Raw genomic sequence first — 23,345 nt, forward strand, 5'->3', positions numbered from 1 at the left:
TCACATTCTTCTCTTCCAGGCTTTAATGAAAGACTAGAAATTCTTGCATTTGGCATAGGCTGACCATGGAAGACGTTCTGGCTGTCTGCTTAAAGGGAACACTCTTGGACAGAGAGTGGACCGTTTCTCATATCACGAGAGTTGTCTTTTGGGGATCTGCACGGCACAGCAGGGGGAGGCTCCGGTTTCCTGAAGAGACGGGGGAATCTCATGCTGGCAGCTGGCATTTAAAAAGAGGCCTTTTACTACTTTGTCAAGGAGGCAAGTACATGGAGGCAGAAAAGATTTTGGGTTTACTAGAGTTTTGAATTATCAGTGGTCATGAGTAGGCAGATGGAGGGGATAGGGGCTTGCATGCAGGTCTTAGTTTTGGGGTAAATGTGTCTATTTCTTGCATTAAGTAAAAAGAAGGATCTTTTGTCTGGAGACCTTTGTAGAATCCAGATGTATCTGATTCCATAGCCAGATATCTGTGGCCAGGTGGCTACCTAGAAGGCCTGAAATACCTTAGTGCTCCTGGGCTCTAGTGCCCCATTTCTGAAAAGAGGAGGCAGAGCCTATCATCACAACTACAGCAATGGGGTGAAGAAAGATGTTGCTAGATCTGATCAAACAAAGAAAAGCTTGGGAGCATATGGACCCCAATGTGTGGTCCAAGTACAACAGCTTGGTGAGTGTCCTGCAGGGAGACTTTTACTAGCACTGCAACAACAATTCATCATTGCCTGAAGGCTTGATGGGTCTGGTACTCCTCGTCTTAATTGACCTCGGCTGGAGACCTGCGTTTAAGTCCAGCTTGGTCACAAAGGACTTGGTCTGTACTTGGGACTTAAAGAGGATATTTATCAGAAAATCGCATGATTAATGGAACTGAATGGTCTCTGTTCAAGAGTGGCCAGGAATTGAATTAACAGAGCAGGGATTTTGGCAGGTGTGGAGTGCTGGCAAAGCTGAGCCCCAAGCCTGGAGAGTTAGAGCACCCCTGGCCTAGCTGGGGTGCAGCCGCTGGGATGTGGGTGGCTTTGGGGGCTGGAGTTGGCAGAGGGTGCCGGGGGTCGGGGAGGAGGCAGCTGGCTGGCAGAACAGCGAGGCACAAAAATGCGCGGGGCTTGTGTCTGGATAAGCCACCATGAGCGGATTATTAACCCTTCACACACCAGTGCCAAAATGAGGATTGCTCGCGGTCCTCTGGCAGAAGGGCAAAAGTAAATAGGAGGTTAACAGAAGTTGATATCCCCAAGTAAACTGTGATAGAGGTGAAGATTTAATGAACAAATAAATAGAAAATCATCACATATTTTCCTTTTTGCCTGCTTTTCCCCCACTCTTGCTTCTTTTTCCCTCCATGTCAACACCAAACAAGACAGGACTAAAATTAATGGGGAAAGCAGCAATTAGCAAATTAGGTTAGCGGCGTGTTGCAGTGTGCCATGGCTGCCAGGTGTGAGGGGCTCTGGCAGTATATTTATTAATGGCTGTCAGAAAAGTGACACTTTGATGAATGAAGCTGGGTAATCGGCACCCTCCGACAGTGAGCACTGAGAGGCCTCAACATGCTAAACTGCAAAATCAAACCTTTTTTTAACCCCCATACAAAAATACAACAGCAAAAGTCGCTGCAAGAAGAGCGTGTTTTTCCGTGAGGAATTGGAATTCACATTCTCCCTTAAATACCTCTTTCCTGTAACTTGCTGGGGAAGAGATGTCCAGTTTGGAGATTTTTTTGTCTTTGGGATATGGGACACACAAATTTATAAATTTGGGCAGCTTAAATACACATGGCCTGCTTTGCTGTTTTGCGTATATCCTAGTAGCACTATCAAAGCCAGCGGTGCTACGCTCACACCTTCTGGGGGTTTTGCCCTTTAAATATAATGGTCTAATAATCCATAGACCGAGCTTGTGAACTAATTCACCGTATAAGATATTAATGTCTCTTTTGACTGGTGGTCAGCAATTACGCTGCTCATAATTAATGCCTCCAACATGTGACTTCTAGGATCCCGCACTGCATAGAGGAACAGACGATTAATCTACGGGTCCATAAGGTGGAACATGTCTGACACAAGTTTCACCGGCGGCGTTGTTGCGTCGTGATGTTTCTGCTCTTTGTAATTTTAGCTTTGAATGAGCCCTTCTGATGAATGTGTCGTTACTGTCAGAAATCAATTATGGTAGTGATCATTTAGGAGCTAAACAATACTTGATAGGCGTTCGGAACGTGGTGCAAGCGCGTGGGTGGAGTGCTAATTCTGTGCTGTAGGTGAGTATGCAAATTCAGCACTCTGAACTCTTAGCCAATGTCAGGTGAGTTGAAGAGAAGCTTTCTTTAAAAGAATATTTCAGTACTGAAGCACTTGAGGAGGTAAATCTAGCTGCTGGGATCGCATCTGGATAAAAGATTGCTCCGCAAAACGGCGGTGTACATGGAATTTTTTTCCGAGGTTTTAGACTTTGTGTTGCACACGGCTGGTAAGTTTTGTGCGGCACTTCAATAGCTCAGCATAGAGTTGGTCAAATCCCCCAATTCCGTGGAGAAATTGGATACATTTTTATAAAATCCTAGTTCTGGTTTTGGCTGGCTAAAAGAACCGTGTAAGTTTTGATTAAAAACATGAGAATAAATGTAAGTCATATCCCAGGCACTCATCTGTTCTTCTAGTTTGAAATGAAGCTGAATGATCTTTCTGGAGTCGTTTGTCAGGAACTGTGGGCTTGTTAAATTTGGATTGGCATTTGCAGCAAATCTGAAATTGTTCTCTTATGCTTTAATAATTGTATTTAGTTTCCTAATTTGGCTGTTAAGTTTATCGGAAGATAATTGAACTTTTAAAAGTATAATCTGACCAGACTGCAGGAAATACTTCAGAATAAACTTTCCTTCTGAAACTTTGCTCTGCTTTTGCTCACTCTCTAGCGAAAACAGTCTGCACGCACGGCTCCAACCTGCATAGGTGCACGTTCCTAAATCAAACAACTCCTGAACTGAATCTAGTTATTCCCCTTACGTGGTAGAAACCAACTGATCTCTGCCAAGAAAAATCAGCAGAGCCACCGAGCACCATCAGCTACTGGTGTGGGCTGGTGGGGCCAGCCTGGCTCTAGCATCCACTGACTGGCCGACCTCTGCTGTGGCCACCTAACCCCACCAGCGCTGCCGTCGGCCCGGCAGTTCCGCCTCTGGGCCCAGGCACAGCTCCGCTGGTGGAGCCCCACTCTGCCCTCTCTGCGGGGATGGGTGCTGTCGGGGCTTTGGAGACCAAAGGTTGCAAGTGTTTTTCGTGATTTCAGGGCAAGATGGTTCTCCATTTACGTCAGGTATTGCTCTGAGCAGCTTTAAAAGCACAAAAAATTGCTTGTAATTTATTCCAGTGAACAGGAGAAACTGTTCTCAAGTTGCTTTGGTTTCTTAATGCAGCTTTTATTGTTGCTAATAAAGGGTGCACGAGGGTCTTGCTCTCTTGTACACAGGAGGACTGAACAAGCAGAAACAGACTCTGTCTTGTTTTACTGACTCTTGCAGCCGGCAGCCCGCAAAGCGCAACCTCCAGGCCCATCGGCTGTGCTCCAGCTCCTCCAGGCTCCTGCTAGCTGCCTGCTCTCGTCTGCTCTCGTTCCCCTGCTCCGCGGGCAGACGTGCAAACGTACTTTGTGCTCAGGCACCGCCTAGCTGCATCCATCCGTTGGGCATCTCATATTCCAAGTTGGTTTGCACACGCTGTTGTTTCAGGTGACTGCGAGTTTTCCTGCCTTCTGCAATTAGTTCCAATGAAGTGAGCATGTTTTCCAGTTTCATTGAGATTCAGTCTAACTCCTAAAGTTCCTATAAGTGGTTCCTGAGTTTTGGGGTAAGCAGAGCTTTCCTGTTTCACTGATGAGCTGTAGAAGTTAATGGGTCTGTTGCAGACCTGTAAACTCAGGTCTTCAAAGTCCTACATTAGTATGTTAGCTACCAGACTGTTCCCACTCAGGCACTCACACCACATAGCTTCCTTCCAATTTTAAAGAGGATTTGCTCTCCATGTTCTTCATTATATGGATTTGCAAAGTCTTCTGTCACTGTGAAAGCATGCACCAAACATTTTTCTCACTTATTTCAGTGCTTATGGTTTACATTTACTTAATATTGACTGCACAGGAGTCAGCAAAGGGAAGACCTCTGACTTTCCTCTTAGTCTCTGTCTTGATTGGGAAGCCTCCCAGCTCCAGTAATCAATCATCCTGCACTGATGGAAGCTCAACGTGTAAGCAAAGATAAATGACTTGTCCAGGTTGAGCTTGTCTTGGCTTTAAAAGGGGAAATGTTGCTAGAAGTCCTCTCTGCGTGTGTTGGCCTGGTGTGACAGGAGGGTGCCTTTATCCATTGCTTATGACCCATTTGCTGCGGCTCCACTGCAGAAATGGTCTGTTAGCATCAGCGTTATTCCTGTTCCTCACTGGGCTCTGGTCATCCTCACCTGTATTAAGACGAGCATTTCTTCATGACAATGTGCTTTGGTATCCACCTGCCCAAGGTGTTTTGTTTTCTTGTTGCTGTCAGCAATCCGTAGTGCTGTCATTTTCCAGATACATGATGTGTAATTAATGAGAATGTCATTTCCAGGTTGTTTTCAAAGACTAGATTGAGAGTCTGAGAAGTTATTTCAGTGAATGCTTTAGGTCGTCTGTTTTTTTTGTTTTTTGTTTTTGTTTTCATTGGTTGCTTGCTTTGGGGATACTTCTGGAGGGAAATAACTGTGTAATGCAGCTATACTTATGTTTAAGGAGCAGCCAGACTTGCCTTTATTATAAATAAGCAGAGCACGGTGCACGTGCCGCAGCCCGGGAAGGTAGCGGGGTGCACGTGCCAGGGCAGGGGCTGGCTGGCCCTTTCCCAAATTGTGGCAGTACGGGCAGTGCCAGGCTCCTCCTTGCTTGCGGGCAGTCATGCTGTGCTGGTGTCGAGAGGTGGTGGTTGTGTGTGTGGTGGGTTGGATCCTGCCCCACAGGAGCCAAAGAGGACGTGATGGGAATTGACCCGAAGGCCTGGCATCCTCCTCGGTGCTCCTCGCTGCCCGTAAGGGACTGCTGGGCAGAGGTGACGGCTGGGATATATGTATTTTATTAGACCTGTTATTTCTTTCACAGGAGTAATAAGTCTGCTTTATGGGAGACCCTGAGACCCTGTAAGGAGCACAGAGATTGGTTTTAGCCACCTTTGCTCCCCAGGACATTTCTGTCCCAAACGGAGGGAAAGCGTGCCCAAGGCTCAGGCTCTGATGATGCATAGCACAGCGGTGGGTGCAGAGGGGCTGTAGCAAGGATTCAGCTCTTCCCAAAGACCTGTTTAGGGGCTTGATCTAGGGTTGCTGGTCTTGGCTATTCTCCTCCTGAGCAAATATCCTCAAGTATTTCCACTGAGCCTTGTATTACTATATATTTTAATTTTACTTTGTTTGCAGAAGGGAGGGGGGAAGGGAAGGGCTCTCAGGCAGCAAATGCTTCTCTTTGCCTCCTTTTTGCCTCAGCTGTCTAAAACTATATTAGCCTGATTCTCTGCACTGATTGTACCCCCAAGAACTGCAGCACTGCTGTTTTGCAGTAAGGCTCCCTCACTGGTGTGGGGCCAGAGAGCTCATGGCGTATGGGCCGCCCCAGGGAAGGGTGACTTTCCTACACTACAGTGTCATGATTCGTGCTTTTAGGCTGCTGCCTTTGTCTGGGAATGTGCCACATTCTGCCTTATCCTTTCCAACTATTGGCCATGCTTAGGTTTTGATTTTAAAGAGGGTGAATATTGGAGGAAAAAAAAAAAAAAGAAATTACTGTTTGTTTCAGTGGATTTTCTGAGCACTGTGAATGTTTTATTCCTGGCAATCTGCAGGTGCCTATTGGGTGGGTGAAATGTGTGCAAAGCTTCGCATGTGTATGTGTACATGTCTCCTGTGATATACGGAGCTCTAGCTCTGCAGCTGCCATTAGTGTTAATGGGCTAAAACCCTTCACATCAAGCTGAGAATATACTCTTGCTAATTGTGTACTGGCTGTCCTCCGGGACCTTCGTGAGGATGATGCATCCGAGGAGAGGCGCTTTCAGCGATACCCTGCTTTGGGATAAATAAATAAGGGGCTAAAGTTAGACACTGGTTCGGTGAGGCTGATTCAGTGCCAGTATTATTACACTGGGAAATCAGATAACAGCGATGCCAACCTTTATCCTCTTGGTCCTGGCCTAGTCCATTCCTGCACGGTACCATCTTCGGAGCAATACATCACCGCTCGGTCTCACCTTGATGATGTATGATGCCCATAGATCCTTATAGCGGGAGTGCACTCTGATGTATTGCGCCAATACATCACGGACAGAGTTCGCCCGGGTGATGTATTAGTGCCCTGAGAATGTATTACTCAAACGGAGGTATTGTTCAGGGATAAAGCCAAGCCAAGGAGTGGATTCAATTTAATTACAGTGCAAATGATAGTCCGGCGCCAGCAGCACTTTGGTGCTGAGACACTGGCACCCTGTGGAAATATGAGCTGCGGCTCCGGTGCCGTTGAGTTACATCACAATGTGCCAGGAGAAGATGTGCCATATTTTACAGGAATGGTCATTTTTCAGAGAAATATAGGAGGACAGTTGTGAGAACTCCATAGGGAGCAGTATCGCAGTGTGCAGAAGCCTCCTGAGCAGACCGTGCTGGAGGGCGACGGGAGAAACAGGTCACTTCTCACTGTCTGTGAACAGTCAGCTCTCTCAGTGGGTGAGGAGTGGCTCAACATCTTGGGAAGTGTGAAGCAAGGTGATTTTTTTTCCGTCTCCTGTAACACAAGATTTGCTGCCCCTCAAGAACTGGATCCCTCCTAGCGGTGTGAAGCGCACCCGGACAAAACACGCTCTTCCCCACCAAGGAGATGAGCTTTGAATCAAACCTCACGTACAAACATTTTCTCCTGTTGTCGGTCAGATGTTCTGATAACAAATTTCATGAGCAGATTCTGCAGTTCCCTTGGGATCTCCTATGCAGATTTGATCAAAAACTTGAGGAGAAAACATATCGTTAAAAGGTACCCTAGGCTATCATTGGTGAGAAACTGCCAAGCGACAGTGTCAAAAGAAGAGTAGCTTTGTAAGCAGTCCAAAAGTAAGAAAGTAAACCTTGTGAAAATTTACTTTGGAGATTTGTCTCTGGTTAACTATCCCCTCCTCCTTGCTGACCCTTTTAGCATCTCTTTCCATCTCTCAATATTTGAACGAAAATGTGCATCAGTTTTCAGTCAACTTTACTCCCAAATAAGCCCTTGTAAGATTGTCCCATTGTCCTGTCATTTTTTGATACAGAGAAGACGTGTGTGTATGTTATCTGCTTGTCAAAGAATGCCATGCCTTAAACCAGCTGCTTTTTGTAACGTCCTCGCTTGTAATGGAAGGTCCTTTGGAAATATGTAGACACATAAGATTTGAGGTGAAATTTCAGAAATGATCAGTTTAGTGCACCAAGCGTACCATGTTCCTCTGAAGGCTCAAACCTATTTTATTTTAACTGCAGCAAGATAGGGAAATGCCTTCTCTCTGGATACAAAGGATAAAATCCTGCTCCTATTGAAGGCAAGAGGATCTCTGTGCAGTCAGGATTGGATCCAGTCTCTCCAGAAGGGTTTCTGATCGTTCTCTATCAGAGATATTTGATTATTCTTCTAGAGAAGTGTTTACATTGGACTAGGAATAGCAAGGTGGCAGCAATACTTGGCTCTTATTCAGTGTTTTCTATCTATAAATGCAAGCATTTTCCAAGGAAGGTAAATATAGGTTTGCAGATGAGAGGTTTGCGGCACAAACAGATAAGGTGACTTGTGCAAGGTCATGTAGCAAGCTGGTGGCAGGCCTTGGAGCAGGCTCCGGTTGGTCTGACTCACCCCTTGTCTGACACCTTGTCACTCTTTCACTCCTACTATTACCTTTGACTCATTTGCTCCATTGTTTCAAGTCAAATCTGCTCCTACCTTCCTATAGTGTACAGCTCTGAGGATGCAATTTGTGGTGCTAGTATAATGGAGAGATAAAAGTGTCTATTTTTTTCTTTTTTTTTTTTGCCAACAGTTTCACTGTAGCTTAATAACTCGATGTTGTTTTATTGTATATCTTTTTCTTTCTGTTTTGCTTTTTTGGGTTACAGAATGGGGAAGGCTTAGTGAGATGGACGGGAACACTGGATGGACCCAAGAAAATAACTTTTTTGCACAGCAGTACGAGGGTCCCTCTCACAGCTTTCTGGCTTTTCTACCACAGCCAGGCCAGCAAGCAAAACGGCACAGATACTCTTCTGTTTGGTTGTCGCTTAAAACGTGAAAGAGAGGTGGCATGGCTCAGGACAGCAGGAGTTTACGCTGCCTCCTGCAGATCCTGGGCGTGTGGTCTTTGGAGCATGCAGTGCTCCTGAGTATGTTCCTTCAGGGCCAGTCCTCTCCTGTCCCACAGGAACGTATTGGTGTCCCAGTCTGTGCAGGGCCCTCGAAGCGGTTTGTCCCTTCGGTGTTGCCTCCTCCCGTGACTGGTTCATCGCCGCACCACTCCTCAGTGGAGCCTACGGTTCAGAGTGATCCCTATCGTCCTGTGATAACTGTTGTAAAAGTTTCTATAAATAGAATTTCCTCTTGCCCACATCTTCTTGCTAACTCAGCTGTTTTATTTTTAACAGAAAGGCATGTTGATGCTAAGCAGAAATAATTTTTTTTTTAATCTCTCTATTAAACATAAAAAGATGCTGTGTCTGAATAAAAAGGAAAGGTGCCCCTTGGATATTTTTAAAGCTTCTAAAAATAGTCTCAAGTCTGTGACAAAGCTAACTGAGCTGGAATAGTTGTAGACAGCACTGTACAATGGGAAGGATTATGCCTCCTAGTGCTTCTGCCCGGGACCTGCCGGAAGGGAGACCAGTGTGGAATAAAGACCTCTAAAAGGAATTAACCAAGGGTTGCTCTTTGGAAGGCTAAACAGCAGCGGTTCCCAAATAGTTTTGCTGGTGATCCCATATCTGTTTTCCCTTCTGGCCTTGCAGCTGCCCTTGAGGTTGGGAGCCCATTTCTGCAATCGAATCTTCATTGGAGACCCGCATCCCCACTGCGAGAACCACTGCCGTGCAGTGAAGGGGTGATGAGGAAAGGCAGTTAGTTCTCCTTCCGCTATTTTCAAGTATAAAGAGAGGAGCAGGATTGTTAATTTTGCCTGGTAAGCACAACTGATATTTGGTTTGAAAAGAAGTAAAACTTGGTTATTGTTTCTGCTCTACACCCCTCCGCTCTCTGGGTCGGAGCACAACCATATATGCAGTTGATTCAGCCTCCAGCACAACTGAGGAGGCAGAAAATTTGGCAGCGGGGGGCGGAAAGCAGATGGGAGTGGGACTCTCCAAGGCGATAGTGTTTTACAAGGTTCCCAACGCTTTTTCTTCCCCCCCATAGTGGAGGTTTTGTCTCCTTGCTTGTGGCAAATGCCAGATCAACTGTGTGTGTGTTCACGCCTGGTGAGAGGGGAAAGAAGTCTCCAGAGAACAACTAAAAAATTTAAAAGATAAACTGATTATTATTAAAATTTTTAATTGGTAAACTGGTGACTGCTGAACAGCTTATTTGGAGAAGAAAAGAGCATTATAAAGCAGAGGGAGACCTTCTATTGTTTGCAGTTAGAAAAAATAGATTCAGGGGCAGTAAATATTAGCTTGTTTCAATCCCAAAGTGACTGATTAGCTATGCTAAAACAGCCTGCATTTACATTCAAGTTTAGTGCTTATTGCAGGCGAATTTCTGCCCATGTGAATGTAGGTTTTTTCAGAGGAACGTAACCAGTTTTGATCTCCGATATAGCAGGGAATGCGGGGTTGGTCCCTCTGTCAGTTCCTTTAGCAGAAAGGGATTGGGCAACGGATTGTGATTTGAGGTTTGGTTCTTGTTTCTCCTGTAGATATCCTGCGTGCCCTCAAGAAAACTGTTTTATTTCTTTCTACCTTGATTCCTCACCTGTAAAATGGGGGAGTATACTGCCTTTGCTCCCCATTTACTTATATGAGCATCTCTTTCAAGGTGGATGCTCTTACAGTCTGTCTGATACTGCACTTGGTGCAGCGCAGTCTGGTTCATTTCTCGACGCTCCATAGAAGGGTTTATATTGTGGCAATCCTTACAACTATCAAGACGATAAAATTACTAGAGGCATACCTAACCTGTCTGAAATGTTGGTGCTCTAGATAAAATCTGAATGTAAAGCTTGCCTGGGTTTGGTGGCTGTCCTCTGCCCGTAGCTGTCCACATGCACCGGTGACTGTCAGGATGAATGATGGATTAACAAACGGGTAATGATTTAGTCCTTCTCTAGGAACAAGCGATACCATCCGAATGACACTCATTCCAGGTATGCAGAAAAGAGGGATGTTTGGCATTGTCGCATTCAATAATACAGGATATGGCAACTGGAGAAAGCAGTGTTTTTCACCCGTTACAGTGTGCATATAGATGTGGACCCTAGAAAATACAGACCAGAGAAGAGGATTTGGTTTTATTAGTTTTTTGATCTAAGGCTCTGCTTTGGCAGGAGAATATGAAACTTCCAAGCGGAAAGGCTTAGTGCTCTATTTTTTGCAGACGATGTTAGTGAGGAACCGGCTGGGTTCACTGGACTCCACGAGGTACTTTTGTTTATGGATGAAGCCATGCAGATGGGGTTCAAAGGTTGTGTATAGCCGCTGTAGAGCACACTGGGGCTGAGAGAGGTCGGGCACTGGAGATTAATTTCTTGGCTGGTTAGAGCCAAGGTTTAATAGCAGACTTGGAAAGGACAGTGATTGAGTTTACTGCTAGCAGAACCTATAGTTCAGGTCAAGTAAAAGGAAGGAGCTAAGGGGCTCTGTGTGTTGGTTGCAGGAGAAAGTCTAATGGCTTAACAATATGTGGCCTCAACAAGACATATTACGGTTGCTGCCACTAGTGAGCTGTGCGCTGCTGTGCTGGGGTAGGGGGTAGAGCGAGGAGACGCACCCCTTGCTTCTGGTGCATCACCTTTAACAAACCATGCGTTTCTGGGGCTAGGCTAATGCTCACAGCGAGGCAAAGCAAACACACAAAGGAAGCCTTGTTAATTCTGAAGGTGAACAAGAAAAAGTGGAAGACATCACTATTTCCTAAACAGGCAAAATGATGTATTGGAGAGGCAATAGTGGGGGGATGTATTTTCTTCACAGTTTTTTTTTTTTTTTTTTAACAACATAATTCAGTGAACCCACGTAGATATCAAATTTCCCAGGATCAGGGCTGGGTAACCTATTTTGGCTAAAAAAAGAACTGATTTTGAAGCTGAGATTAAACTGTGCTCTGAACACTCACTTTTCATGCTACTATCCCATTATGCTTTAGTTTCTAAGTTTTCAGATTTTTTTTACAATTATGCCCTTTATTTATGTGACGCATTTAATTGTTATCTAACCACACTGTGATTTTTCCTCTCCCTGTCTTCAAAAATGCTTTCAGATTTTATTTTCTTTTAAATTACATATTAAAAAAATATGGCCAGGAGAATTTGCTGTGAGTTTTCATATTTTATTTTCAGTGAGGCTGTATATTGTTAAAAATAAGTTGCCTCTCAAGGCAAAGAATTTTGAAGATGATTTTAGGCTGTTATCTTCTCAGTGGAGGGACCCTGGCTGTGTGCAGGAGAGACATAGTGCAGACTGTCACCCCCACCAAGGTCCCACAGAAAAATCTGCACACAGAAATTTTGTCTTTCATCTGCGATCTGCCCAGTGGGAAGGAAGGTTGGGAGCACATCACGTGCAGGACATGGCCATGATGCATGTAGTACTATCAGGGTATGTCTCAGCCATGCAGAAAGAGTTAGTTTGACCCCAGGTAGAAATCCTCAGTCTGTAGCTCCAAGTCAAGCATTTATTGGATCTGCTGTCACAACACTTTCCTAACTAGTCCTGCCTTGTATTCTTTTTCTTGAAAGTCTCCTAGATGATGTGAAGTTTTGCCTTTGTTCACTGCAGTATGCTTTTTTCTCGGGAAGGTAACAGAAGCTGCACCAAATGTGAACTGAGTGACATGGATTTGCTGATTAGGCACAGATGGGATTCCTCTCCCAAAGTGCTTGTGTTGTCTCCATTCATTAAAGTAACTACGAAAGCTATTGACATGACTGCAGTCTCTCCTGCTAGAGTTATTCTACTTTTTTAGATGGAAATGCTTGTTGGGTTGCAAAGAATGACCCTATAATGTAGCGATTAGGATCACCACTGGAGATTGGACCTCTGCTGCAAGTGGAGAGGGGGCTTTCATATCTCAGGTGAGCGTTGTAATGAACTCATGGTGATTTGCAGATCTCTTCGGACATTCTTCTGAATGGTCTTTGGTTTTGCCCTTGCGTAAAGTGAGGAAAATGCTGGGGTTTTTTTAATTTTATTATTATTTTTTAATTCATTCAAAGGATGTTTTCTTGTCCAGTTCATCTTAGCAAGATACAAGCATCTAGGATGCTTGTGTGGAAGCCATTAATATAACATTAACTTTTGGTACTCTTGAAAAAAAAATTGGAGAGGATTTTAAATCTTGTGAATCAAAGCTTTGAATCAGTCCCTGACCTTATCCTGCACCAATGAGAGGGCAAATTATCACAGGGCTGCACACTGGCCACCTTGTTCCTCCTCCTCCAGTGTCCTGTATTAGCTGCTATGAAAGACAGGACAGTGGTGTGAATAGAGCCAGGTCTGATCCAAGCAAACTCTGATTTTGATGGTTTTCTGTGTGACATGTCATCTTTAATATAACTTTTCTCTTCCTCCTTCTTCCCCTGGAACCTCTGTTTCAACTGGGTTTCTCTATTAGAGATGCCACCGTGCTTTTTCTCCAGAACTGTGTGAAACCCCTGAGTGTGTAGGAACAGAAGGAGTCCTGTCTCGGAGGCAAACAGGTACACCACTTCTCTGGTTTGCTGACTAGCAACCTGTGATCAAGTGCCCTGCTTGGATTTTTCACTTTCTGCTCACCTTGTTTAGTTATTCCCGAGTCATTTATGCTTTCTGCTTTGCATTTTGTTTTGTGGGTTTCCTTTTTCCCCCTGGGGTAAAGTTACCCAATGGGGATGAGAGATCCTGCACACTTCACTCAGGGTGCTGCCAGGCCCTGCCCTGGGCTCGTCAGAGCACGGCACACGACCTGGCCACCTGACTGCTGTTTGAATCCCGCATCCTTCCCTAGGATAACATGGATATAATTGTATTTGAGAAATTCATACTGTATGAGAAAAGGAATTGAGTATATCCATAATTTTACCAATATAAACGCAGAGAACGGCACTGCTGTGGAAAGTCAGACCCCTAGCTAAATCTATGAGTGGACCTGATCCTATACTGAAAGATGGAGATAGCAACTTTCTGCCCAGTCTTTTCAGTCTTGTAGCCCCATCTGAGTTAGGCTTTTATTTGATCTGAAATGTGTGATATTGGCTGCCTCTAAACAGGGTAACCCGAGCAGGATTGCACAGTATATGTTTTTGAAATGAGACAGCTTGCTCTCATTGCCCTGCGGGTTACTGTGCATGTTCTCCCTCTGCCTGCTGATCGCCCACTTTCATGAGCAGGTCTCCAAGTTTGAGATTCAGCCCCTTCGCCAAAGTTTTCGGCCACATGAACAGACTCGTTAAGGTGCCTCCCTGCAAATTCTCCTTTAATTGCTCCAAGTGCTGTGGCCATGAAGCAGAAATCCAGTTGGTAAACTCTGCAGCTTGTGGACAACTTTTCTTGCCAACCATGCATTACGAAGGGCTAATTGTAAAAGTGGTGCACCTGCTGGCTCCCTTGGTGGCTGGAGCCAACAAGAAAAAAAATAGTAATTTATTAATGATCGAGTCACAAATAGTAATGAAAACAATAGGAGCATCTGAAGGAAGCGCTGCCGGGGGCAGAGGTGCAGGTGCTCTGTGCCCTGAACAGGCTTGTCGGCATTTTTATAAAGCTACTTTACAGCCCTTATCAATTTCCTACTGCTTTCTGTGTACCCCCTGCCCCTTTGCAAATGTTTTGCCTGCACAACAGGATCAGCATTTCTTGTTGTAGGTGATAAAATAGCTGTCACCCTGTGGAGGGAGAAAAGAGGCAAAAAAATAAAAATGTTAGGTCCAACGAAACAAAGCAGAGGAATGCTTTTTAGAGGAAACAAACGAGCGCTAATGGAGCCGCTGAGTCGGCACAGGGAGAGGGATGATGTGGTCTTAGCTGAGAAATGCTGAAAGATTTGGGGTAACAAATGCTGGAGGCCAAGAGAAACTCATTGCTTAAACTGGTGCAGCACTCTGTGCGTAGCCTTGGATTTCAAAGGTGACCGGCATACGTACGCACCTCAGCCAACATCGTCTGCAAGGAGTTTGGGATCTAGTGCATGCCTCTGAAAATCTCAGGCGTAATTTAAATCACTGCATTACATTGGCTAGCCCGAGACATTTTTTAAGTAGGCAAAACAGAAGGCAGGTGGACAACGCCAATTTTCACAACTTTCTCCTGCAATTTGAGTGTCTTACATAGTCATACATGGTCATGCTGTCTCTCAAAATAGTGTGTCTTGAAATACTGGGATAATATGACTTTACTTCTATGCACAAATGAATGTAAAATGTTTGAGAAAACAGTGTGGTGAACTAAAGAACTAACTTGAAGTCACCTTTTGCCATGTGGCACAGCAATACAGTGTCCGTAAACAGGGCAGCTGATCACAACTTGCAGAAGGACAGGAAAGATAATCAGGTCATGGCAGGTTCCCGTCATGCCCAGGAGCTAGGTCAGAGATAATGTGATATGTGTAATCTTAACGTTTGCATTTCCTCTGTTCTGACGATCAGACACATGGCTTTAACATGTTACTTTTCCCTCAGAAATTGTATTAGAGCTAATAGAAAGCATTAAGCCAGATACCAGCATGACATATTTTGTTCTGTGAGTGGTAGATAGTGTGTTGCAGCACCCTTCCAGGGTACATCTGTCAATAGTGCAACTTAATTCAGCTTGCAGTGAAGGAAAGCTGAACTAAGTTGAAAATTCTTGCATTGCCATGCTTTAAGTTTTTGTACATGGACATTTACCATGGCAAATCTGGGATTTGGAAACTTTTAGGCTATGGGAATGTGCATGTTTGCCTGAGCCCGTAAATTGTTCGCTGTAGTCTGCAGGTCTCAAAATTATCAGTTCTCAAAATATTGCAGGTGTAGATCTCTCAGCAGAAAGGAATCAAACCGAGAATTCAGCCTGGATCTTTACGATGTGAGTATGGGCCTCACGTTCTGCATTTACTGGTATCCCAAGGTCCACTAAGCTAACACACTGCAGGAGTCACGGAGTGGCTGTGACTGCCCAACTGGCAAGCACAGTAGGCCAAAACTTCCAAAAGAGTCACTGTATTTCTGTATTCAGGGGGGGAAAAAAAAAGAGATGCTCTTCTTTTAACTTAATTTTAATGGAGACAAGAAAAAAAGAGTATCTGCAAGAGAGAAATTTATGCGTCTCCCCTTCTACGAGCCAGATGCAATTCTCTCAGTAACTGAGTGCTGTGCTTGGTGTGTAGGAACTTCTAAGTTAAAGCACCAAAAGCATCGTAGTTCTCTGCGCCAAACGGGGGGTTGTTTTGCCCCCTTGGTGCTATTGTTGTTGCTGTTCCTGTGCTTTCATTCAGGAGTAATTCCTCCTGTAAATACTAAAAAAATACTCTCTTTTTCTTTTTCCTTCTCTTCTCCCATTCCCTTCTCGTTCATAGGGACAAAGCTTCACCCTTTTAGGTTTTTTTCCCTAAGGAACTAGGAAGTTTTCTCTGTAAGGACATCTGAAATTCTTGTGAATTAACACGAATTCAGGAGCTATGCTTTTTAAGAGCTATGGCTAATACTGTGTCCAATACAGTGGTAAGAACGAGGAGCTGGCAACGCTAATTATTGCCCAAAGATTTGAGGAGGGATCAGCATGAAGTTTGGATACATTGACATAACTGTGATGGCATACCGCATAATACATGAGGAAAGATGAAGGCAAGGCTGATATATCCCATAACTATGAAAGCATATTCCTCTTTCTAATAACTTACAAACTTTCACCTTTTGCCCTCTACAAAATTAACCTCTCATCTCCTCCAGCCTGCTGACCGGGTGCATAGATATAGGATTTTAAGCTTCTCTATTGAAAAATGTCACTGCAAAGCTGTCCATCAGAGCTCCCGCTGCTTTCCGGAGAGTATTATTAATAAAATTCTCCATAACAGAAATGGGACCCTTTTAGAGCTCAGATAAGGTTTTTTCCCTGTTATCCAGCTGGGCTGTTTGGCTGTGGACAAATGCAGTGATGAATGACGGGTCAAGGATGGAGCAGGCTGATTTCTCTCCAAGCTTGACCTTGTCTCTGGTCTGACATCTGAAATGACAGGTGCATTAAACAGTTATTTATTTGGGGGAGCCGCAGTGCGTTGTCCCCTTTGCAAGGTAGCACCTAGTTTTGCCAGACTGCTGGAATAAAGGCTGCGTGAGATATCCCCTCCCTGGCTGCCGTTTCACGTACTGCCAGCTTCATGGGAGCAGCTGCTGTGGAAACATGCAGACAAGTCCTGCACGTTCATCGGGGAGCGGGAGATGCTCTGTGAACCGAACGGCAAAAAAGGAGCAGGGTCCTAACACACCGAATATCCTGCATGTCTGCAAATCACCCACCTATGGAACAGCATTAACTAACTATGAAAATGCACCTGAGGGTTTCTGTGCTGTTGAAGGCCTAATGTTCTGGATAAAATGCAGCACTGAGGATTAAGTGATTTCTGCTGTTCAAGTTCTTCTGGCATCAGGGCTCTCAGGAGACTTTCTCATGTGTGACTTCCAGATTCTTTGTAACTAGATGTGCTGCAGCCCGCTTCAGTCTTCCCTATAGCTGAAACTATAGGAACAGCTTTGATTTTTACCTTCATGTTGTGGGGCATGCTGGAGGAATGGTGGCCAAGCTGCATCTCGTGAGCAGCCACACTTCATTTTTGGGAAATCTTGCCGAATGGCAAGACACTGCAGACTAAATCTCCGGAAAAAAGCATGCATAATCCATCATGCCTGTACTCTAATCTGTCTAACCTTCTGCTGCAATTATAAAAGCTTTTGGTATTTTCAAAACCAGACCTTTATTTAGAAAAACAACCTGGCCTATGGTGATGAAAAATAAGAATAAAATGACAATAATTATAAAATCTCAGCAAAAGGATGAGACAGATGAGAGTGGCGGGGGGAAAGATGAGGGCAGTAAATTTCTCACAATCCCTTACACTGTGAGAACAAGTGCCCCTCTCAATAGTAAGAAATGCTTGTGTGTGGCCAAGTGGAGATGCTATGTTCTCCTGAGAAGAGCATGTGGATTAATTTGTAGAGCAAGGTTCATGGAAGTGACTGTGTGCCATGATATCTGCATCCTTTTGGAGTATTTGGTAGAGATTAGATTAGTGAGCAACATGGGAGCACCCAAGATCTGTCACTGAGAAACATCATAACTCTGTTGGCCTCAGTCAAGTTACAGCGACTGATATCAGCTCAAAATATAGCCTTCCTTTCTTTGCCATTTCATTCCCTCCAAAAAAACTTTGAAACAACTTCATAGCAATTGTAAAATATACAATAGCCTATTTGCATGGTGGGACTGTTGGAAGAGCTGGATGTCAGTGTGTATCCAGCTCACATTAACTTTAGTGTCAGACTGCAGCCGTATCTGAATGACTTCGCAAGTCCTTTCTATGACTGTCCAATTAAAATCGATATGTGCAGTAAATCTGCAGTATCTTTACAGTATCTTCATCTCTCTCTCTCTTACTTTCAGGGTTTTAGTGGTTGTCTGGTGTGTGGATGAAGCTTGCTTGAAGGCAGCATCTGCAAGGTCTTTTAGCAGAAAAAAATGGATGATCTGGTATAGTGAATGATTTTGTATAGTATCAAAGAAAAAGAGTATCAGTTGTTCGCTTCGTATACGGTTCTGATTGCAAGTACGCTTTTACACTTGTTAAATTGTGTGATACTGAAAGCTGCAGCCAATGTTAGGAGGGCTTTGATTCACAGCTCCTTAATGTAGTTATGATGAGACTGTAAATAGCAGAAAATCAAACCTGGATTTCCGATTCTGGAAGTGCTTTGCCCCAGACTCTCCTCGTTCTTCCAGTGTCACAGGGAAGCGCTGAGCGAGGTGGGAGCTGCTCAGATCTAGCGACACCTCTGTGTGCCTTGACTTGACTTAACCAGAGTGGCCTCAGGAGGCGAGAGTTCCCTTGCGGTTTGGAAAGGAAATTGGAGAAGTCTTGCTCCTGGTCCACTTCTCAAAGGTCTGTGATCCTTGCAGTTTCTGGTGATTTGGGGGAACGTGGTGTAAAGAACAGACCGGGGTTGCAGTCTCAGCCTAGCACAATAGACCTGGGTTACAGTCTCGTCCCAGCACAACAAAGAAGGGAACTGGGGCAGGGGGAAGGGAGGGCCATGGTATATTTTCAGTATGGCCTGTTTAAACCATTACGAGCTCCCTCTCTTCCATCATGACTCGTGGTTTAAAACTACTGCCCTGGGGCATAAAAATCAACTCCTAACAACTTCCAGTGGGACCACTATTCCATCAGTGTTCCCATCAAATGTTGGCTCCATGATTAATATTCACCCTCTTTCTTCGTTAATCATCAGTCTTCATTCATTTTTTTGTAACTTCCCGCTGACAGGGGTAGTGTTCGTCGAGCAGCTGGTAGGGAAAACGGAAAGAGCTGAACTGCTGTACACAAGCTGCGAAGGGAAAAAGCCACCTCGCTGCACTGCGTCAGCTCAAAACGATTCCTAAGGACGCTTTTTTTTCCTTTTTAATCCTAGTCCTAGAACCAATGGGGCTGCATTTTCAATAGTGAGATGGGACCTTAAAACAATACTTGATTACCGCTGCACAGTTTTACCTTGCCTGTCACTGGACCCAGTAATTTAGAGCAGGAACTACAATAATGAAGAACAAACTGTCAGAACTCAGCTCATCAAATTAAATCTGTAGATGCGCTTAAAGACGGTTTTGCAATTAACACTTGCACTGTAATTTGTGATTTGAAGGTCCTTTCCCAGCTTTGCTATACCCTTCCTGAATGACCTTGGGCAAAAGACTAAATCTCTTCCTTATTGCTCCACCTATAAATTGAGAATAATTACTGTTTTTTTCCTTTGTTTTGTCTCTCTAGGCAGCTGAAATTGTCCATCCTGCAGAGGAGCAATTCCATGACGTTTGTCTGAGATGCTGCATAAACACGTGAGTCCAGTAAGCATGAGGGTTAATATGCACTCCTCAAATAGATGGTGCGTGTGAATCTACTTTCTAGAAAGTGTTCCTGCAAATTCTGTGATCCCACTCAGCTCTAGCCACTTCATACAGTGATGTGGAGGCTGCATTCCCAGACTTAAGATTCATCCCTTGAGATGCTTTGTAATGTGTTTTGATTTGTTTGATAGAGATGCTGAATAAGATTCTGTCACTGTGTTCATAGTAATACATGCGATAAAGAAGCATCCAAAAGGGACGGATTTGAACTATAAAATCTAGATCTTGCTTTGGTTTATCTTGCTCAGATATATCATAAATTCTGCATGAATGAACATTTAGGACAACGGAGTGAATCGTGAGTCAACAAAGCCAAAATTCGCAGGACAGGTTGCAGGTGAGAGCTGCGTTATGCCTTTATTCTAGCGAGTTGATGGCACGTGTCTGAGCAGGTCCCTCGGTGTGGCTTTGCAGGAGGTGCGGCTAATAGCCAGGGGACATGAGCTGGTCAGGGACAGCCAACAGGACTTTCTTGGTAGTCTGGCTTCCCCTCCTTTTCCAGGGGAGGAGGACCTGCTTCGACCTCGGCTTTTTTCTATTACTTCCCTTTATTTCACTTTTCTGCCTCTTTCCCATGCGCAGCATGCATTTCGTACGGTATGGTGAACAGGCTCGGGTGCTGCACTGGAGGACCATGCCTTATTAGAGCAGGTTTCCATTTTACTTCAGACAGGCATGGATAGCCCTTGGTTTGGGTAATGCATTTGCTTAACGTCCACACTTGAAAAATACTGGCCCCCCATGGCTGCAGTGCTTACTGAGGGGCAGTGACAGCAGACGTCTGTGTGTCCCCAAATGTGGCAGCATCTAGTGCAACTTTTCAGGGGGCAGAAAAAAAGAAGTTTGTTTCCATAGCTGCAGAGAACCGTATTGCCTTGACTGCAGGGCTTGTGCTCGTGTGCCTGTTTTCTGCCAATTTTTTAAGGTAAGTCTTTATCATAAAAGATAAAGATTATGAGAAATAAAGACCTGTTCTAGTGTAAAATACATCTTTTGCAGCACTGATGAATGAAGAAACTATTGACTGTGGCACAGAGCTGGTGTCATTTGAGTGATAGATTTAGGCAGGATAAAAAAATAGCAGAATGATAGGTGGTTGCAGTGCAGGGTCGGATAAGGGGTCCTGTAACTTCTGCTACTTCAGTCAAAGTGCAACAAACTTTGAGGTTTTGTAGAAATTTCAAATTATTAAATTTTTCAGCTGCAATAAAAACATTCACATTTCAATGAGCCAAAATTTTGCTAGTATTGCCATTAAATTTTTTTTTTACTTCTGCTGGGAAGAACTCTACACACCAGCAAAAGTCACTATTGTAAGTGTTTAAAAAACATTTTCTTTTCACTTTCCCAATATTTTCACAAGACAGTTATGCAGGTATTGTTTCATATTTGTCTTCTGTTCTTTTCCAATCTGTTCTTTCACCGGTATCTTTTCAAAACCTCTTCAACTTTTTGAAACTTCTTTTGGCATAAAAAGAAATGGGGCAGTAAAAAAATTTGAAACATTTGGATATCATTCTGCATGGGGGAAAAAAGGCAATACCCCGGACAGCACGCACTTCACTGTATTTGATGAAGTGAAAGAAAACGGATGAAACACATTCAGTATTCAGAAAAAGAATTTTAAAAATTAGTGTCAAAAACTTTACATTATTAATTGAAAGTATTGAAAAGGAAGTAATCTAAGGTCCCTTATTTTATTTGTGTAAATATGGGCTTTGTATCTTCTATATTTTTTTATTCCTACTTCTTTAACCAATTACAGCTTAAATATCAGTATCAGAAGATCTTCCTCTGACATCCTCCCCTGTCCTGTCAGTTTTAGATCTTGATAGTTCCTGTTTTCAAATCCAAGACAGGCAAGTTATCTGATATCAAAGAGAGATTAGTCTCTTACTGTTTTTTATTTATTGATTCAGAAGTCAGGGTAAAACAATATACTGTTGATGTAATCACATGCACAGACTGATTACACACCTGCTAGGTATCTAATTTATATATTCGTTTCTTACTTAATTAGTGCAAACAGCTGCTGAAGTCTGCTAGGAATGTGCAAGTGGCTGTATGTACATATTTTTATTTTCTGCGAACACTTGGACCCGTATTTTGAAACCATTTTCCACAAAGTAGATGGCTAAGGGGCTAGAGGCACATTAGCGCTAATGCTGATCAGCAGATCTCTAGCTTTTATGTAGGAGAAGCAAGTTTAGCCCCTTTGTTTCAGAAGGAGGAAAAAAACCCACGAGGAAACACAGGGACTTTTCTAATCCCAGCAGGCGAGCGGGAGGGGAGCGGAGCGATGCCCTGGTGCCCTGCGGGGCGTGCGGAGAGGCAGCCGGGTGCCCGTCGCAGGAATTAGCCTGCGGTAACGGGAGCACCACAAGGAGCGTTGGGATGGAGCTGTGGGGCCGCGCGTGCTCTGGCTTTCTCAGCCGGGGCGACGTATACTCCTTCCTTTCCGTGACACACCGCAGGGCAAGCTATGGACCATCTTTCCGAAAATCCTCCAGAAGGGAAACCCCTATTAGACTGTTAGACAACCAGAAATTAGGCTATCAGACCATGGGCTCTTGTTAGGTTTGGCCAACCTCAGAAGCAGACCACCCACTGATCACAGCGTCCCAGGCCACTTTCAGTGCTGCCCACTCCCTATTGCAAGAATTGGTGATCACCAGCAATCTTTTGGAGGCTGGGAATAGAGAAGGCTCCCACCTGTAGATAAACACTGGCTAATTAGGAAACCTGGACAATCCAGAATCAAAGTCCTCATTATTCGCTGAGTGTTGCTTTTCATTCTTTAAGCAAGGTTTTGACTTAGAACAATCTTCTTTTTCTCTTCTTTCCCACCACTTTCCACCAAAACAATTGAAAGCTGCTTCCTAAATCTGTATCCTTCTTCATTCAGGGAAATGACTTCTGTTCCAGCACATCTCCAGCTCACCATATGATCTTCATGAAACCCTTTCTCTTGCCCAGGAGAGTGGGACCTTTCTGCCCGCTGCTGCACGTCTCACGGACTTGGACGTGGCAGCTGACATCCAGCCACCCTCCTGCTGGCTGGGCACATGGGGAGCCTGCGATGCAGGATGTGGTGGGCACCAGGCAGCCCTGCAGGAACCATGGACATGAGTCTCTCCAGAGAAGACGTCTCAACGGTGGGCACAGCTTTTTGGCTGACAGGACTTTTTGGTCCCCCTGGCAACCTGGGCATTCCTAAGGAGGTAGGGCACTGGCTAAAGGGTTACTAGGGAGGAAACATGCTTGAGTCAATAAAGATAAAGGAATTAGTAATGATTTTTGTTGGGTGTATATTTTTGGAGCACTGGGCTGTTCCCCACCAGGCTTCTTAAGGAGGGTGAAAAAAAACCCCTGTAAATATTTCCTTATCACCAAGAACTGTGAATACAGAAAACAACACATCAGTGCTCATCAGGCAAGGGCAAGACCTTTGTGTCAATGTTCATTAATGGAACAAAAGTGCTGCCGTATCCTCCCCGGGGCTGTAAAATCCCCATTGTGCTAATGCAGGAAGGGCTGCTGCCCGAGGGGTCTGGGCGGTCCTAATGGGAAACCTGGAGCAGTGTAAATAGAGCCAGCCCATTCCTTCCTCCTCTCCAATCACGCTTTTTCAGAAAACCCAAATACTGTCTAAATATACTGTCTAAATGCCATAGTGGAGGCAGTCCGGTTGATCACCCAGCACTTCTTACGCTGCTCCTTGCATGCACGTGGGGCAGCAGGAAGAGGGGACGTGGCCCCACCGCAGGCACGGATCGCAGGGTTTGCAGCGGCGGTGCTTTTGGTGGCAGAGCCGAGGAATGCAGAGACGCCAAAGGGCAGCAATCCCACCTAGCCGCCTTCACAACCGCAGGCCCGAGCAAGCCGGGGTACGAGCCAGCAGCACTTCAACTGCATGGATGCGCATACTCAGAGCGGTGCAGCCTTACAGCAGGAGTGAGGAACCCCTGAGCAAATGCAACATTG

The 23,345-nt window shown here is 44.6% G+C and overlaps 2 long non-coding RNA genes across 2 annotated transcripts; both read left to right on the forward strand.

Moving 5' to 3' along the window:
- Positions 1–9,186: 9,186 nt before the first annotated feature.
- On the forward strand, positions 9,187–12,924 carry LOC106488262 (uncharacterized). The gene is made up of 3 exons (XR_001293155.2): positions 9,187–9,205; positions 12,202–12,310; positions 12,850–12,924. It is a non-coding gene; the product is annotated as an uncharacterized lncRNA (long non-coding RNA).
- A 2,290-nt stretch (positions 12,925–15,214) lies between these two features.
- LOC106488237 (uncharacterized) lies at positions 15,215–22,632 on the forward strand. The gene is made up of 4 exons (XR_001293154.2): positions 15,215–15,275; positions 18,183–18,342; positions 19,225–19,292; positions 22,338–22,632. It is a non-coding gene; the product is annotated as an uncharacterized lncRNA (long non-coding RNA).
- The last annotated feature ends 713 nt before the right edge of the window (positions 22,633–23,345 follow it).

The sequence above is a fragment of the Apteryx mantelli genome, chromosome 18 (genome assembly GCF_036417845.1).
Source record: "Apteryx mantelli isolate bAptMan1 chromosome 18, bAptMan1.hap1, whole genome shotgun sequence".
Lineage (NCBI taxonomy): Eukaryota > Metazoa > Chordata > Aves > Apterygiformes > Apterygidae > Apteryx > Apteryx mantelli.